The sequence below is a fragment of the Dipodomys spectabilis genome, unplaced genomic scaffold, assembly GCF_019054845.1.
Source record: "Dipodomys spectabilis isolate Male_0828 unplaced genomic scaffold, ASM1905484v1 ptg000096l, whole genome shotgun sequence".
NCBI lineage: Eukaryota > Metazoa > Chordata > Mammalia > Rodentia > Heteromyidae > Dipodomys > Dipodomys spectabilis.
In genome coordinates, this window is record NW_024870773.1 from 26,301,982 (window position 1) to 26,320,323 (window position 18,342).

The window sequence follows — 18,342 nt, forward strand, 5'->3', positions numbered from 1 at the left end:
TAGACATTGTTGTTCACAGAGCAAAAGGTTAATGAATTCCAATTTGCCATTTCTGTCCTTTTACTGGGCATGTGTTTGGTGTTGAGCCCTAAAAGCCATCACCAAACCCAGGGTCATCAAAGCCTTTTCCTGATGTTTATTTCCAAGAGCTTAATGGTTCTGCATTTTACATTGAGATCTATGAGCCACGCTCAGTTGTTTGTTTTTTTTTTTTTTTTGAAAGATTGCAAATTCGCAGTTGTCCAGCGTTATTTCTTGAAAAGGTTACGTGTGCACCACAATGCTGCCACACCTCTTGGTCGTCTGGGCCTTCTGCTCCATCCCACTCATTGCTCTGCTCCTTCACCGTGGCCATAGTGGTATATATTGATGACTGAAGCTCCCCAGGAGGTTGCGCATCTTCTGCCTTTGTTCTTCATTATTACATCTTGGCTATTCTAGGTCTTTCTCTTCTTCATGCCAATGTTATGGTCAGTTTGCTTATACCCATGCAAAACGTTCTGAATAGATCTGCATGAAATCTGCACATCGAAGTGGTAAGAGCTGATATCATGGCAATATTGTGTCATCCCATCCACGAATACCATCTTATTTGTTGAGTTCTTTTGTAACCATTATCAGAATTTGGTATTCTTTCTCATATGTTATGCTAATGTAAATGGTAATGTTTTATCTTAAATTACACTTGTTCATGTTTGCATGTAAGAAAGTAATTAATTTCTGTATATTGACTTAATATTCTGCTCCTCCATACTAAGTGCTTTTCCCCCCCCTCTGGCTTCTTTCGAGATTTTCTTCTTTAATTTTCTAACACTTGAATATGACACACCGAGGACCTTTTTTATTCCATTTCCCTCCCTTGTATGACAGGATGGCTAGGGGTGGCTATCTCCTTTCCCCCATGCAGATTAGGCTCCATAAAATACAGAGTGAGGAGGCTCAGAAGCTGATGGAACCTCAAATTGCTTCTTCTGAAATCAACAGAATGCTCTAGAGTATTTGAAAATGGTTCTTCCCTGCTTTCCACATACATACCCAATGCTCCAAAAGCACAAAGGGGTTTTCTTGATACCTACTGTGAGATCCTGGCTGAGCAGCTAGAAATAAAACTCGGAACCATGTGGAGAAGCTCTCTACCTCTGAATCCCTGATGCTTTTGTAGACCTCATAATGGTCCACACTTGGCCTCCAGCACGCATCAATGACAGCTCAGCTTTCTCCTCCACCGCCTTCTGTTTGTGTGTTTCAGTTCTTCTCCATCTGTATTTTTTTGTGTCTACCTGTTGTCTCTTCAGTTTGTCGATGAAGCCTCACTTCCCTGAGAAATCTAACAAGAGTTCTTACTGTTTTTTAGCATATTACTTTTTCCCCCACTGGTCCTGGGGTTTGAACTTTGGGCCTAGGTGCTGTCCCTGAGCTTCTTTTGCTCAAAGCTAGCACTATGCCACTTGAGCCACAGTGCCACTTCCAGCTTTTTCTGTGATTAATTGGAGACTCTCACACTTTCCTGCCTGGGCTGGCTTTGGACCTTAATCCTTAGATCTCAGCCTCCTGAGTAGCTAGGATTACAGGCTTAAACTATTAGCGCCCAGTTTCATTTTGTTCTTATCGACAGAAAAGTGACTCACAAGTCCTTTGCATGCCCACTAGAGTAGTGGAATTTCTTCCTTAATATGATATTAATTGAGATGATAGAAGAGTTTTCCAAATGGGCAAACAGCAACCAGAATAATTTACTAGAAGATTTCTCTTGTCAACAAAATTGTAATTCACTCATAAATTTTTATGGATCAGAATTATTGTGCTTTTTGGGCCTTCTGTTACTGCCTTGCAATTTTCCTTATTAAAACTTGCATAACAAGCTCTACATAAAAACTACAGTTATAAAGCTAGTCTATTAAAAAAATGGCTGTTTACGAAATCTTCAAGGGGTTGCATCTCAATAATCTCCAACAACCTCCGAAACAATCAGATGGCAATCTGCCCCACATGTCCAGCAAGCTCAGGACTGGAGAACTGGAAGAGCAGGAGTCCTAAACGTAGAGTTTGTACTAGGTTCTTGTGAGTAAAGTGCATTAGATGAAAAGCAGGAAGCAGGCAACATACTCAACAAGGCTCTGGATGGTAAAACTGGTCAGAGTAAACTTTATCGGGCTTTTTAACATATGCTCGTCTCTTGTTCTTCAAGGGTTTTGGTCTATTTTTGTTGCTAACAACACATCACTCTAGACTAAATGAGTTATAATGAAATTTCTATCTACTTGGGTCCAAAGAGACATTGTTCCAAGGCAGAACCTCTTTAGCAGCAGAGTCCCTGGATAAAGACAGTAAAGGGCATCCCAAGGAGACCAGGCAGCCTGCACATGCTCTCTTCCTCTTCTTCTAGAGCCACCAGTACTCATCACAGATAATGCCTTATGACATTATCTAATCCTAATTACGTCCCCAAGTCTCCAACTCTAAAGTAAGAAGTCAGATTAAGCTTTTTCCCTGTTAATACCTCAAAATAAGCAAGATGGCTCCAATATCAGTTCTGGGGGAGTCAAACAATAACAACTTATAAAAAAGACTTTAGATTTGAAGGAATATGCTGTGAAATTAAATGATGGATGGGGAAATGTAAACATTGTTTTGAAGGCCGATTTTCTAAGCTACAAACACATACCATGCAATTCACAAATATGAAATGTGCAACTCGGCTGTTTTCAGCATAGAATAGTCTGTTTTGCCAACTTACCTGATTATACAGCTCAGTGACGTGAGCTACATGTGGTGTTTTGTGAGTATCACATTATCCTGTTCATAACTGCTGCATCATCCCAAATCCCACCAGCATTAAACAATGATTTCCTAAGTTTTCCTCCTCCCAGCCTCTAGTATCCTCAAGTCTTCCTTCTATTTGACGAATTTGCCTATTCAAGATTATTTCATGAGTGGACTCACACGAAATTTGGCCTTCTGTGTCTGGTTTATTTCCTTGAGCATCACGTTTTCAAGTTTCCTCCATACTGTATGTAGCTGGTGTTAACAAATCCTCTTCGGTTGTATTTATAGTTGAGTAATACTTCTGAAGATATGTATCACACTTTTTTGTTATTATGGATAAGTGGCTGGGGGTTCCTGATTCAGGGCTATCATAAACACTGGCCTGTAAGTGGCTGCTTTCAATTCCATTGGTATATACCCAGAAGTGCAACTGCTAGATTACACAGTAACTTCAACTTGAACCTTTCAGTGAGTCAGCAAACTCCCCCACAGTAGCTGTATCACTCTACAATCACAGCTCAGAGCGCAAGCATTCCACTTTCCCACATCACTATCTTCCATTATTTTTCACCTTTTATTTCTCATTTTAAAATCCTGGGAATTTGGAGAGGTACAAAATAGTGAGGTTTCTACTTTAATGTTCCTAACATCTAGTGGTGTTGAGGATCATTTCTTGGATTTCCTGGGTGACTGTACATCCCTTTGCAAAAACGTTGGTGCACACCCTTCACCCAGTTTTCAGTTGGATTATTTTTTGATAACTTTGGAGTTTTGCTGAATCCATCACAACTGAAGTCATGAAACTCTATTTTTTTCCCCAAGACTTTGTTTTTAAATCACTGTGGCTTTTCTATGTAGGTCAGTGGCCCACTGTGAGTTTTTGTACACAAAGTGGGATAGGGGGTCCAACTTCATTTACTTTTACATGTGGCAATCAAGTTCTTCCCCAGCTGAATGGGCCTGACATCGCTGTCACAAGTCACTTGCCTGGGGGGCGCAGGAAGCGGCTTGGCCTGGGTGCTCACAGTTGCATACAAGTCACTAAAGACAGCCAGCAAGTGTTTCTACTACATCCCATCCATAGTGCTGCACTTGCCCGCTGCACTGAGATGCAATGAATGGGAAGTAAGTGATTCAAAGCTGGGTGCCTATCTATTCAGGAGGCTGAGATCTGAGGATCATGGTTTGAAGCCAGCCATGGAGGAAAGTCTCTGAGACTCTTATTTCCAATTAACCACCAAGAAGCTAGAAGCAGAGCTGTGGATCAAGAGATAAATTATTAGTCTTGGCCAAAAAGCTCAAAGATGGTACCAAAGCCCAGAGTTTAAGTCCCAGGATTTGCATTAAAAAAAAAAAAAAAAGATTCACACCACTTTCCCAGAGGAAGATTAAAAATCTCATTGTGATTTGCCACACTAGTGCTAATGATGGTGGCTGCAGTCAGCCTTCATCCCATAATGAGGGTGAAGCGAGGTCCACCTATGATGAATGTATAAGAGTCAATGTTTTAAATTGTTGCAGCTGCTTGTAATCCTGGCATAGAGAAACTGAGTCTGCCTGTTAGAAAAAAGTTAAGGAGATGATGATATACAAGTGGAGTACCCTTTACCTAAAAACTGAGGGCTAGAAGTTCTTCAGATGTTTTTGTATATATCATGAGATATCTGGCAGATGAAACCGAAGTCTAAACATCAAATTCATGTATATACTTCATAGCCTAGAAGTGTGTTTACATAACGGTTTGACGTATTGGTTTTAACTGACATGAGGTCCGGAACAGAACTTTCTCCATGTGACATTGTCCTATCACCAGTCAAAATGTTTCAGGTTTTGAAGCACTGTGGATTAGAGGTCCTATCTGAATGATGGTAAAAGGTATCACGAAGTCTGGCTCAAAGGCTTCACAGAGACAGAGCTCAGCATGTGTGAGGTGCAGAAAGGAGAGTGGCTGGGTGCGTGAGTAAAACCTGGAAGAGGAGGAGGGTGCACGGAGATCAGACAATGCTGGACTCCAGGCTCAGAGGAAGCAGCAGCCTTCCACAAACAGCAATGAGGGCAATTCATCCTGCAGCTGGTTGGGAGGGTTGCCAAGGCACGAAGTAGAAAACTATGTAACATGAAGAGTTGGCAGTCCCTTTGTACTACCAAAGCTCAGATGCCTGAACTCAGGCTCAGATGAGAGACCGAAGAATGCAAATATCTTTCTGAAAAATTAAATGGCATCAGATAAGAGATTTTCCGATGTTGATATTTGAAAGAACCTAAAGAAAAAGCCACATGGCTGCCTACTATCCATACAGTTAAAGTGCATGTACAGGATCACCTGGCAGCTCTCTAGTGTCTAGCCCTTAACCATGAGCAATAGGTATATCACTGAACATTTAAAAATAGCTTTTCAATATGAGAAAGAGAAACAGCAAACAAACAGGAAAGGGGAAACGCAAATCAGAAAATGCAAGAGCAGTACAGATTTGCAAGACATATATAATTGTGTCATGAAGGAGTAGGAAATAGAGATGCATAAATCCTAACAGGGATAATATAAATAAGAATATCTAGGAAATTTTAAAATAAGACATATAAAAGGATTAGAAGATGGAGCTGAAGCTCACAAAGTAGAAGACAACAAGAAATGCACAAAGAGAGAAGAAACTTGGGGTGATACAACTTGTGGATAACAAGTGTTCTGAAAAGAGAAAACAGGAGACATACTTCTAAAAAATTCACAATAAATACTGAAAAATAGTTATTTGGAAATGAAAGCACATGCATCTCCTGCCATGCAACAAATGATTTTATGGACCTTACATGGCCTGCAGGCCAAGGGTCTCCCCCTGGGAGAAACAAGCATTCACACACACCACTGTCAGGAAAACAAAATGTCATATTTTTTCTGGAAGGTAGCACAGCAATAACCAGCAAAAACATGTGTTTTTTTCTCACTGGTAAATACATATATACATACATACATATATACATACACACATAATAGTTATTCTTGTAACATTATTTGTAATAGCAAAAAAATACAACTGGTTGAACAGAATGGGAATCTATATAGTAGAGCATAAACTACATACAAAACAAAAATCCACTCCATATAAAAGACACATAATGGTGAAGCTTGCATTTTATTATACACAGAGATAATGAGTGAGCAGCAGAAAAAGAGTAGGAAATTTTACAATTCTCTAGACAAACAGCAAGCCCACACTGTGGGAGAACAGGCAGGGTGGCAACCTTCTTTTCTGCTTCCCTATTGGCCTTTCCCTTTCCTTTCTTTTGGAAGTACTGGAGTCTGGATTCAGGAACCTGAACTTCCCAGGTGGGCACTGTCATTTGAGCCACATCCCTTTAGCTTTCAGGTCTAGTCTTCAGGTTTTGCCTGGGCTGGCCTCCCACCATTCTCCCCATCTCCACCTCCACATAGCCAAATAACAGGTGTTAGCCACCATACTCACCTCTGCTTTACTATTTTTGAGGATGGGATGAGCAAGGTGAGTGGTGTCCGCTCTATTGTCTGAGGACTGGCATGGTTCCGTAAAAGAGGAAGAGAAAGCAGACTACTGCGGGCTCTCTCCTCTCCTACAGTACAGTAGATGCCCTTCTCACAAGAGCTGTAGTGTCTATTTAAATTACAAAGCTTCTTAAATTATAACACTATTTCTCATATAATTAGCTCCCTAGAATTTAAAAGACAAAACACAAAAATAAAAGGAATTAACTAAGTAGATTTAGGGCTTTGCTTTGTGCTGTTCTTGCAAAAGAAACATCTCCATGGTACTCATGAACTGACACACACACGTTGAGTGGTAACCCCTTTGTACAACAACTTAAATAATAAAAAACAAAACCATAAAAATTGGCAGCTGATGAATAACAACTCAGTGAACTACTGTAAGTGCTGTGGGCAGGTGTAACACTGGTTTTCATCATATTTAAGATGGTGAAGGGTTTTTTATTCTCTTACTAGACAAGCTAAAATTCCTTGGCCAAATGTTGATCAACTGATTGGCATTAAGTGTATTAAATAACAATTGTGGCTGCTTTGAGTGTAGATGATGTGGGAGCTAATGCTGCTGGGAAGAGGTCAGGCCCTGCTGCCCTGCTTGAGGATCAATATACCGAGTCAGAGACCACTGGGACACTCAGTCTAGGCCAGCAAGGTTAGACCACCTAGAGACTGCAGCCCTGACAAAGCTGACAATTCACTACAATGACAACACAGAATAAAGGACTTGGGACTTGAAGGGCAACTGAGCTCACTGAAGAATTTTGGTAAGGGAAAGTGATTAGACTCCCAACAGCCACGGGCCCTTGCTGTTGGTTTTCAGCAGCTGCTGTGTGACTAGGAGAGAGGTGTGCTGGGGACAGAGAGGCAGGTGTTCCAGGTCCTACAAATGCTCCTTTTCCTCAGACAATGCCCAGTGGAGATACAGCCACCTTGCCACCCTGGCCTGGGCTACAGCTGGTGCTGAGGGTGGGAATGTGGTCCCTGGAGCTGCTGACTGCACACCTGGAGCCCACCCCATCTTCCGACTTCTGGAGACATGAGACACTCAGGGTACAACAGGTAATGCTACTGGCGGTCACGCTCTCTGTATGTGGAGTGGAAGGTGTCTGAGCTGCACTGACAGTGCATGTGGTACTGGTGGTAAGGGACATGGTAACCGGGATGCCCTTCTGAGAGACACTGGCAGGGAAGGAAGCAAGGAAACTCACGAGTCCCGGGGCAGAACACTGGGGCTCCTGGAGCTTAACTCAGGCAGCAGAAGAGGTGTTCCTTTTACAAACACAGAAACAGTGAAAAGGTATAAAGAGAAGTGAAACAGTGTGACATTAAAGGAACAAACAAAACAAAAGTCTTTCAGGGAGGGAAGAGTCAGCCGTGTGTGCCTGTTGATGAATGACTGACACACAGAGCCAGGCGTGGGGATCTGAACCATTTCCACTGGTGAATGGCATAAGAAGCGGTGCTAGAGCAGGGTGGGAAATCGGTGGATGGATACAACAACTGCTTAATATCATATTAAGCAGACCCAAAGAAACATACGTCCCATGGTTTCCCTTATTTGCAATAGTTAGTATATGTCTAGGATAATCTTAGCAGACGAGCTCAAAAGCTATGTACATATGACTATATAAGATGATACTCAGTGAGATGAACCCCAAGTTATGGACACAAGAGGTTTTTTTGTTGCTGTTGTTTTTAATGTACTCTGTGATTTTCTTTTTGTTTCTTTTGTGTGTTCGTCCTCTTATGGTATATCCCTGTTGTCATTGTACTTGATTTTGGTACCTTGCATCTTATATATACATTTATCTAATTTGGGGAGGGGAAGGGGAATAACAAAATGCTGAAACAAGGACACAGGATGCCCCATTGTAACAATGAGACCCACAAAAACACCATGCTGGAAATGAACTTTACAACTTGGAGCAGGGGGGGAACATGGGAGAACAACAATGGAGGGGGTAACAATACTTGGCAAGAACTGTACTCATTACCTTACTCATGTCACTGTAACCCCTCTGTACAGCATCTTTATAAGGAAATAAAATTTGAAAAGAAAAAGAAATAACCACCAAAGACCAGTCTTTGGAAGAGTATTTGTAGAGGAAAGAGAATAAGCTAAGAAGACAAAGGGAAGTAGCTCCCTCTTCTTGAGGACACTAAGGCAGGCTCCAAGACCGCGGGGAGAGAGAGGTGTGTGGAACACAAAGCAAGTTCACTCAGTCATTATGTGAAGTGGAAGAATGAGGTAAGTGGAGAAATAAGGTACACTCAAGGGCAGGGATAAACACACACTGGCTTCCAGGACCCACAGCGGTCCCAGTGGGCTCCAGGTTTGCTTCGTCCCACCAGGCTGGGGGCAGAGAGACCATGAAGACCTGGTTTTGCCCTGTGTCCAGATGCTGGTATGAGACATAGCAGGCTATGTCTGTGTTCCTGTCACCGAACTGCTTAACTCACAGCACTTTACTGGAAAGTCAGTGTGCCCAGGTCAAAGAACTGGGAAGGTAATGACAGTGAAAAGCTTAAGTAACAAGAGGCAACACAAGAGTAAGAAACAGATAAAGAAATTTCCGTAGGACACCACATAAACGGAAGGACTGGATCACTGGGATGATGGCAGTCAGATGGCACAAACTGATAGGGACCTCAGATGCCAGCCTACCTTAAATGAAATACCAAGCTGGTGACTTAATATTGGTGCCAGTTATACTTTTAAAAACAACTTGTTGAAAGAACAAACCCAAAGCCTATAAAATAAATGTCCGAGTTAGGGGCCAAGCACAGACCAGACCCTGAAGTGTGCTGGCAGTATTATAATCAGAAACAGAAGTGGGTATAGACAGACTTACCTTTTCCTCATTGGAATATTCAAATTAGACAGCAGCCTATCTCCTAAACACTGCGTATCTCCGGATACAAAGCACAGTGAGCAATGATTACAGCAAGGTCAGGGCAGCCCACACCTCACCTCCGATAACCATCTTCCCAGATCTACTCCCTTCGCCACACAAAATTACACCTTAGAGAAACCTGAAAAGCCTGGAGGCTATGTTTCCTGGAGATGGAGGCTGACACTAGTCTAGTGGTACAGTGGCAGTCTAGCAGTTCCTTTTCAAGTTATTGTCATAGATCTGGTTTTTGCTTTGTCTGCTTCGTAATGCTGACCTTGATCCTTCCTGGTGCTTTATGAATTTTAAACATTTATTCTGCTATTAAGCTACAAACCTCATAGGTATGATTCTTAGGAGAATTTCTGAGACTTAGAGCGGAAGGGTCAGGGAAATACCAGAAATATTTTGTAAAAGGCACATACACCAATGTCTGCTTAAAAAAAACAAACAAACAAACTAAGAGCCCACACCCACTTCCAGAGATTTTGATTGTGTGTGTGTGTGTGTGTGTGTGTATAAAAGGCTCACTCACTATTGAGAAGAATGCTAAATCATTCTTGTCCCCAAGGTGGGTTCTATATCATTTTCACTTAAAATTCCAGAAAACTAGCTAGGAGCAGTTGCTCATGTCTGTAATCTTAGCCACTTAGGAGGCTAAGCTCTGAGGACTGAGGTTCAAAGCAGCCAGGGCAGCAAAGTTCGTAATAAACACCAAAAAGCTGCAAGTAAGAGCTGTGGATTAAGTGCTAGAATACTAGCTTTGAGCAAAAGAGCTCAGGCCAGCAAGGCTTATATTAATATATATTTTCATTAGCATGTGCTTAAAATATGCAAATAAATAAAGTGAATCTCCAACCTTAAATTGGATTGGCGATTGTTTAGATTTGTTTCATTTGAAAGGCCCAGAGACTAAAACTAGTTTTGTTTGAATAGAAAATAAAATTTAAATTTCAAATGATTCATATGGTATTTTCTGAAATATTGATCAGAAGTGAAAAATGTCTTAAGATTATATTCATAATATATATGCACAGTGGTAAGAATACATAGGTATTCAAATTGAAAATTCCAGAGATTAAATCTGGTATTTCTATCCATAAGAAAACAGTAAAAATAATAATAATAATAATAATAATAATTACTTTGGATTTTATATTCTTTACAAATTTAAGAAAAAACTGATGGTTAAAAAATGCTTTTTTTCCTACTGTAAGAGCTGGACAATTAAAATACATTTATGTTGGTTGGAGGACTCCACATCAAAAAGGCAACTGATAATTAAAGACCTGTTCCCACAGTATTTCTCCGGTATAGTTTTGAGATAGAGAAACAATCAACAAATACATGAAGAAGTAACAGAAAGCTAAAAAACTCATCATCTTTTTGGAGTTGAGAAGGCTGCCCCATGGTGGGTCTTCAGTGTCTATTTCTTTATCAAAAGTCTGGCTAGCTATGAAGAGAGCAAAGCATATTCAATGTTCCACTGCGACGTCACCGCTGAGTGCCAGGGTGGTGTGCGGCAGAGGCGGGTCTCTCCCTCCCTTCATCTCACGCCTCCTGTGCGACTATGCGCTGTTTGGATGAAGACACACACCCTACAGATACGGGCATCAAGAGAAAATGGCACTGCACTCCAGAAAGGAGCTGCTCCAGAAAACTAAAGGGGCTTCTCCTGTACCAGATTCAAGACTGCGACTTCTAGAACTGCAAAAACACATCAGTGTTGAAGTTAATTCCAAATACTTTCTAGCTTTTTTTCCTCCTAAGTAGTAGATGACTATCCTGGCCCTGCCAAAGAAAACAGGAGGAAAGCAAGCCAGTTATCTATGGTTGTTCCTTAGACTACTTCTAGCTCCCGAAGACAATGAAGCTGGGACTCATCAGAGCTTTATTCATGGAATGTTCTGATGTCCAGACTCCTGATATTTTCTTTCTACCTCCTGCTTTTCAGGTAAAGTGAGCATAGTTTCGCATGTGTGCTTGTCCTGGGTCTGGGGGTGGAACCCACGTTCTGCATCCTGGGCAAGCACTCCAGCAGAGAGAAACATCCCAGCCCTACACTTGCTACATAATGATGTAGATTTGTAACAATGCCCTATGCAGGTGGGGGTATAGTAGTACAAAGACCCAAGGAGTCTGGCTGGCATCAGGGAGACATCCTGCAAGTGCCTATAGGTGGCTCCTCACCAACTAACGTGATTCTATCTGTGTGACTTTGGGTAACAGTAATGGCACCCTCCTGGGCCTGTTGTCTTATCATGAACCCGGTACAATGATTTCCACACAGTCCTGTACATTGTATTAGAACTGTATAGCAAACAACTGCTGAAGTCTTCATCACCATCACCATCATAATAAATAGTAATAAGGGTGCTGCCGGCCCAGGAGGTATTTATGAGGAAACCCAGCTTCCGGAAAAATTGCTTACAGAGCTTTTAAAGCAACCTGTGTGCCTAAGTAAACTTAAATGTCTATCAGGCCTATCTCCTGCTATAATCACAGTACTTTCCTGACTTTTAAAAATAGCATTTTAATCCCAGTTATGAATTAATATTATGTGACAAGCTCTCAATAGAAATCCACTTAAAGTATTTATATGTATCTTCCTTTTATGTTCACATGATCAAATACATAAATCAGGAAGAAAGGTCATTCATTTTTAAACTTACATTTTAAATACACATCAATATAAGCAGACCAAATTTGATATTTTTAAAAAACACCATAAATTTTTAATGGGCCTACTTCTCTGTTACATGTTCAAATAATATCTGGAGAATATAACATATGCTTAGTATTTGTTACAGCTCTATTTTTAAACAGATCAGTGTAAAAACAACTGATTATAACAAAGTGGATTTAAAAAGGAACGGTGGGTTAGGTGCTGGTGGCTCATGCCTGTAATCCTAGCTACTCAAGAAGCCGAGATCTGAGGATCACAGCTCACAGCCAGCCTGAGCATGAAAGTCCATGAGACTCTTATCTCTAATTGAGCACCCTCCATAAAAAAAAAAAAAAAGCCAGAGTAGAGCTGTGTCTGGTAGACCACCGGCCTTGAACAGAAAGGCTAGGCCCTGAGTTCAAGCCCTAGAACTGGGGATGGGGTGGGGCGGGGCATGGTGAGCATGGGATAAATGAAGGAGAATAATGAATAATGGAAGGAGCCATAGGAATCAAGACACATTGAATACATAAATGGATATATTAAATTGAAACCTCTTTGTACAACTATTTAAAGAACACACACACACACACACAAAGCATAGATGGTAAAGAAACCCTTTCTTATAGCTAAAGATAATTTATCAAAGCAAAACATAAAAAAATAAAGCATAGGTGGTTAATATGGCAAATCTTCAAGTTAAAACTTAGAAAAAAATCTAGAATATTCAGTGTATCTTAATTCATACACACTGACTTTCCTCTCTGTGATGCTGGCTTTCGTAACTGTGTTAGAGTTACAATGTTATGGTACACAAATATCTTGCACATAGCAAAATTTCTTCAAATAACAATATAGCAATAAACAAAATAAATATACTCAAATTGGGTATATTCTACTTGTTAGCAAATAAAATCTAACATTTTAATGCGATCATAGGAAACTGATTAACTCCAGAGTAACTTGAACTGTAAAAGCACTTAAAGTGAAACTAGTTTAGAAAATATCAGTTTACAAAAAACACTTTATACACGTGTTCAGCAACACACATCTCCCAACTCATGTGGAACACAGTGCCTTACATAAATACACACAAGCATACATCTCTACTCTGAAGAGCAAAAACAGTATGGTTCCTTAAAAACGGATAGAACAGTATTGCATTACGTTTATCTCTTTTACTCCTACATAAAGTTAGGCAAACTTCCAGTCATTTGCTGAGTAAGCACTCTGAACACTCACTGAAGTTACCAATGTTATGTGAAATCTGACACACACCCAATGCTTTATAATGACTTTGTAGTGTGAAGAAAACAATGAAGTGTTTGCACATAACAACAAACTCTGTTACCAAACACGCTAAAAGATCTTACCTCAAAACAAATTTCCTAATATGAAGTTCCTTTTACAGAAAATTGAATTAGAACCCAAAATGTCAAATAGAAAATATACAAAAAAAAAAAAATACAAGAATAACTAAACTTTTTCAATGAACTGAGTTACTTATCTAACAACTGTTAAATTTTCCTACACAAGTACATAATGAACTATATATTTTTAAACTTCCAAAGAAATGCTGTAGGAGCTGAACTTTCCATAATTAAAAAGACAACTACTAGGCTAAGCTAAAAGAAAAAAAGTCCACTGGACCTTTTATCTCCAATATACCATCAAAAAGTCAAAAGAGGATTTATGGCTCAAGTGGTAGAGATCCAGCTTTGAGCCAAAAAGCTCATGACAGTGAGCAGGCCCTGAGCTCAAGCCCCAGGACTGACACAAAAAATGGGTAAGGTACTCAGTGTCTGTGTACAAGTGCTCAAGCAGAGCAGACAGGTAATACGTGACAGGGGACTTGTTTTGCTGTAAGACTGTACATCTCAGACATTTCCCAGATCCAGCCGAAGGCAGCAAGCAGGGTAAGCTGGAGAAAAACCTCCACTCCAGGTCACAAACACCTACCATCACTGCAACAAGACAGAGCTGCACTTGGTTTGAAAACCTGACAATAAATAGGCACTGCAAGCAAGTCACTCAAAGCTACTGAGTGAGGAGTAGAAGCAGACCAAACCCAAACCAGTTCGTTATTATTTGTCAAAATTCTTAGGAAAAAAATATCGGTAAGGAATTCAATTCCATAATGATGAAATGAAGAATTGACATGCAATTTTTCTCTATTGACAATTAGTCTGCTGCAAACATGTGAACATAAAACCTGAAGCAATTACACAAAAGCAAGGTAACAAACATAGGAAAAAAAAAAAAGAAAAATCCTCATTTAACTCTCACCCTGTGTTATTTAATTTATTTGTATTATTCATCAGAGATAGGAGGTAATGGATCAAAATTTAAAATTGCTTCAGGTAAACAGCTTTGAAGAGTGTGGTGCATGCTCATTTTCAACCTTCTGGGATAATTAATGTAAAAATCAGAGATTGAGCAGGTGCTGGTGGCTCATGCCTGTAATATTAGCTACTCAGGAGGCTGAGATGGGTGACTATGATTCAAAGCCAGCCCCAACAGGAATCCATGAGACTATTATCTCCAATTAACCACCAAAAAGCTGGAGGTAGAACTGTGGCTACTTTGGTAGAGTACTAGTCTTGAGCAAAACAGCAAAGACCCAGGCTCTGAGTTCAAGTCTCAGGACAAGAGAGAGAGGAGAGAGTGGAGAGAGAGAAGAAGAAAAGGAGGGAGAGGAGGAGAGAGGAAAGAGAGGAGAGAGAGAAGAGGAGGGAGAGGAGGGAAAGGAGGAGAGGGAAGAGAAAGGAGAGGAGGAGAGAGAAGAAAGGAGGAGAGAGAAGGAGAAAGGAGGGGAGAGAAGGAAAAAGGAGGAGAGAGAGGAGGAGAAAGGAGAGGAGAAAGGAGAGAGAAGAGGAGGAGAGAGGTGAGAGCAGAGAGGAGGAGAGAGAAGAGAGGGGAGAAGAGAGAGGAGAGGAGAGGAGAGAGGAAGAGAGGAAGAGAGGAGAGGGGAAAGGAGAGAGGAAGAGAGGAGAAAGGAGAGAGGAAGAGAGGAGAAAGGAGAGAGGAGAGAGGAAAGAGGAAAGGAGAGAGGAGGAGAGAGAAGAGAAGAGAGGGGAGAGAGGAGAGAGGGGAGAGAGGAGAGAGGGGAGAGAGGGGAGAAAGGAAAGAGGAGAGAGAGGAGAGGAGAGGAGAGGAGAGGAGAGGAGAGGAGAGGAGAGAGAGAGGGGAGAGAGGGGAGAAAGGGGAGAGGGGAGAAGAGAGAGAGGAGAGAGGAGAGAGGAGAGAGAGGGGAGAGGGGAGAGAGTGTCAGATGCAGGTATGCCAGTTAAACACACCCTACAGGACAGACACATATGTGAGTGTGCCACACTGCGTTCTCTCCTCTTCCACATTAACCATTATTATCCTGAACTGAGCTTACAAACCACGAGTACCTACCAGGTATAAACAGACTTATCCTTCCTTCTATTCTTTATATGAAGAAAGAAAGACAGGGAGGGTGGGAGGAAAAGAGGAAGGGAGGAAAGGCTCACTGAGAAAAGTAAAGCAACAACATAGTAAAAACAAAAATGAAAAATGGAAAATACCTACATATAACTACTAGCACAGAGCACAAACGTTCTACTTAATGATGTACTGATGATAACCTATGGTTTCAGATTATCTGTGAATTTCACTTAAATCTATGATGTGGGCATATGAGGTCTCAAAAGCTAATTGTGGTACATACACCCAAACACTAAGACTACAATTTCCAAGAGGGAACAGTCACACTGACAGCTTTTAAGAAACACTGATGGCTATGCAATCCACAGTCCCTCTGGTACAGAACAAAGCAAAGACTGTAAATAAATGTGAAAAGAACCTTTGGAAGGACAGAAAGCACCATCTTCTTCCAACCGAAATCACTCAGTTGATCACTCATTTCACTGGGGAAGAGAAGCAATCTTAGATCACAGTAAGGAAGTTGAAAATAGTGTTGAGGTTGTATATTTCACACATACACATACACACACAGATTAATAATCCATTGGAGCTCAGCTTGTGTCAAGCTATCCTGTAGTTCTGGAAAACCAGGTATTGTCTCAAGGGTGTTAATAACTCATCTAGTACTACTACCATCCCTGTTTTCCCTATGGCTAAGCCCGGCAAGTTCTCTCCTAGGAAATGACAAAAGCAAGATTCAAAGCCAAGCCACTGGGCTTCAATCACTTTACTATGTCCTCACTCCAACGAGCAAAACAACAACAACAAAAACCAACAACAACAGCTAATCATTCTCAACAAAACAAAGTCAAGATCAAATCTGAGTTAAGGTTTTCTGTGAAAACTATCACCTAAGTCTCAATGTTAATTTTTTTCCCCCAAAATATGTCCTCATTGCTTAAATGTCATATGGAAGATCAATTGAGAGATAGTGAAGGTAATAAAACTCTGACAGTAGCCCAGCACCAGTGTGGCTCAACCCTGTAATCCTAGCTGAGATCTGAGGATCACAGTTCAAAGCCAGCGCCAGGGAGGAAAGTCAAGACTTATCTTCCATTAAGCCACCTAAAAGCCAGAAGTGGAGCTGTGGTACAAGTGGATAGTGTGTGAATTATTAAGAAAAAAAAAAAAAAAGCTCAGGGTCAGTGCCCAGGTGGAGTTCAAGACCTAGGACAAGCAAAGCAAAGCAAAGCAAAGACAAGACAAGACAAGACACAGGGCTTTTAGAAAGCAATGTCAGAGCAGCATAGGTTACTTCTGTTACAAATGTTAAAACTCTAAGCCAGCATACCAGAGTATGCATGCCTCTCAGTTTATACCTTCTGAACTACCCCAAAAAGAAAAGGAAGGTAAGTGTACAAGGGTGAGAGTTCACAGAAACATGACATTCACTGGAACATGAAAATGACACCCACAAAGTGTACCCACACAATCATTTCATATCCAGATTCCATATAAACTGTTAATATTTCAATGGACTTTTTCCTTGAAAAGTTGGAAGCATTCATGTGTGCATTTGCTTAAATACCTTGCAAATGACAACAGCAAAACTAAACTGCCCACCTTAAAGAATGTAAAAACGAGATTCAATTTTCCCATGAACAAGAGCCATAGGAAAAAAGTTACCATTTAAACTACAGAAACCCTCTCAACGGGCGAGTTAATCACAATAGTTTATTTTGATTGTACCACAGTGACATCCCTTACCTTCTGATCTTTGATTCCCAGGACAACCATCTCATAACCATATTTTCCCTGTAGCAGTGAAGACAGGGAAAATGACATGCCTGTACACCCACCTGAACAAAGTAGACACTCATCCTGCCTACCAGAAAACACTCCAACTTGGCAACTTAAAACACAACCAAATACCGTCTTTTGATAACTTCCAACCATCATTAATCAGAGAACCAAGGACCTCCCCTCTTCCCCAAATAAGAAAGGTCTTGGAAGATTACACTTCTCATAATCACTAAGCTAAGACGGTGATAGTTTTAAAAATTAAAAAAAAAAAAAAGTCAAAATTGACTTTGTGACTTTCAGGCCATGTGCTGGCCTCCATGCAACACCGAAAGCAGAGCTCCCGGGTGGGAGAGCAGGGGTCGGGGACCCGCACCCGGGGTTGGAGGTGCTTCCCTTACACAAACCTGTGGATTGGGGAGGGGGGGGGCGGTGTCCTGTCTGGGCCAAGGAGCTACTTCGTCCACATTCACACCCGCAGGTGACACACCAGCTAGCAGGGGCACACGACAAAGAGGTGAGCGGTGGCGGCTGCACGCGCAGACAGCCCGCTGGACCCCTGGGTACAGCACCGGGGAGCGACGGCGACGCCCGGTAAACCCCGCCGGTGCCACTGGACACCACGCGCATCCGGGCCGCTGTGTGCACACCGCGCGAACCATCCCCGACCCCGTGCACACGCCCCGCGGGAAGCTGGAAAGCGCTGGCACCGTGGGCGCGGTGGGGACCCGGACCCCGCAGCCCGGCTCGGGACCTGCACCGCCTACAAAGACGCGGCCGACACGGGCCGTCTGACGCCGCCGGCCGCCATGGGCCACGTCCCCCCGCGCGGGCCGGCCCGGACAGCCGGTCCTGCGTGCACCCCGCACCCGACTCCGCCGCGTACACCACGCCGACACCCCGCACACCACACTGGGGAGCGCGGGCGCCGCGCAAAGCACGCCCCGCGGCGTGGGCCGGAAAGTTCGGGTCCCGGAGTCCCCACTTCCCCCCCCCCCGCCTCCCCACGCGAGCCGCAGCTCCGGTCCGGAGAGGGCGGAGGAGGGCGGCGGGCCCCGCGGGGGGGGCCGTCCCTCAGGCCCGGGGAGGATACGCCGGAGGCGGCCGCGAACGAGGCCCGGGAGCCCCGCAGCTTCACCACTCGCACGCGCCGCGCCGCCACGCCGACCGCTTTCTCTCCGCCTTTCCCCACGCCCCGGGCCCCGGACCGCGCCCAGGCCTCTCTCCGCAGGCCTGGCCGAGGGGGACAGCGCGGGACCCGGCGGGCGGTGCTCACGCGACGCCGCGGCTTCCCGGCCCGAGCAGGCCCCGCGCGGCCC

General features: G+C 42.7%; 1 protein-coding gene across 7 annotated transcripts in view; it reads right to left on the reverse strand.

The window, feature by feature from the left end:
• Zmynd11 (zinc finger MYND-type containing 11) overlaps positions 1-18,342 on the reverse strand; it is a 96,727-nt gene that overhangs the window by 77,289 nt on the left and 1,096 nt on the right. The window contains exons 1-2 of one of the 7 annotated variants that reach the window (XM_042686104.1): positions 17,893-17,905; positions 2,364-2,368 (exon numbers count right to left, since the gene is read on the reverse strand). The exons of the other annotated variants lie outside the window; for them this stretch is intronic. The gene's annotated coding sequence lies outside the window, so the exon portion shown is untranslated. Of the gene's footprint in view, positions 1-2,363; positions 2,369-17,892; positions 17,906-18,342 lie in introns of those variants that run through there. 7 annotated transcript variants of the gene reach the window in all.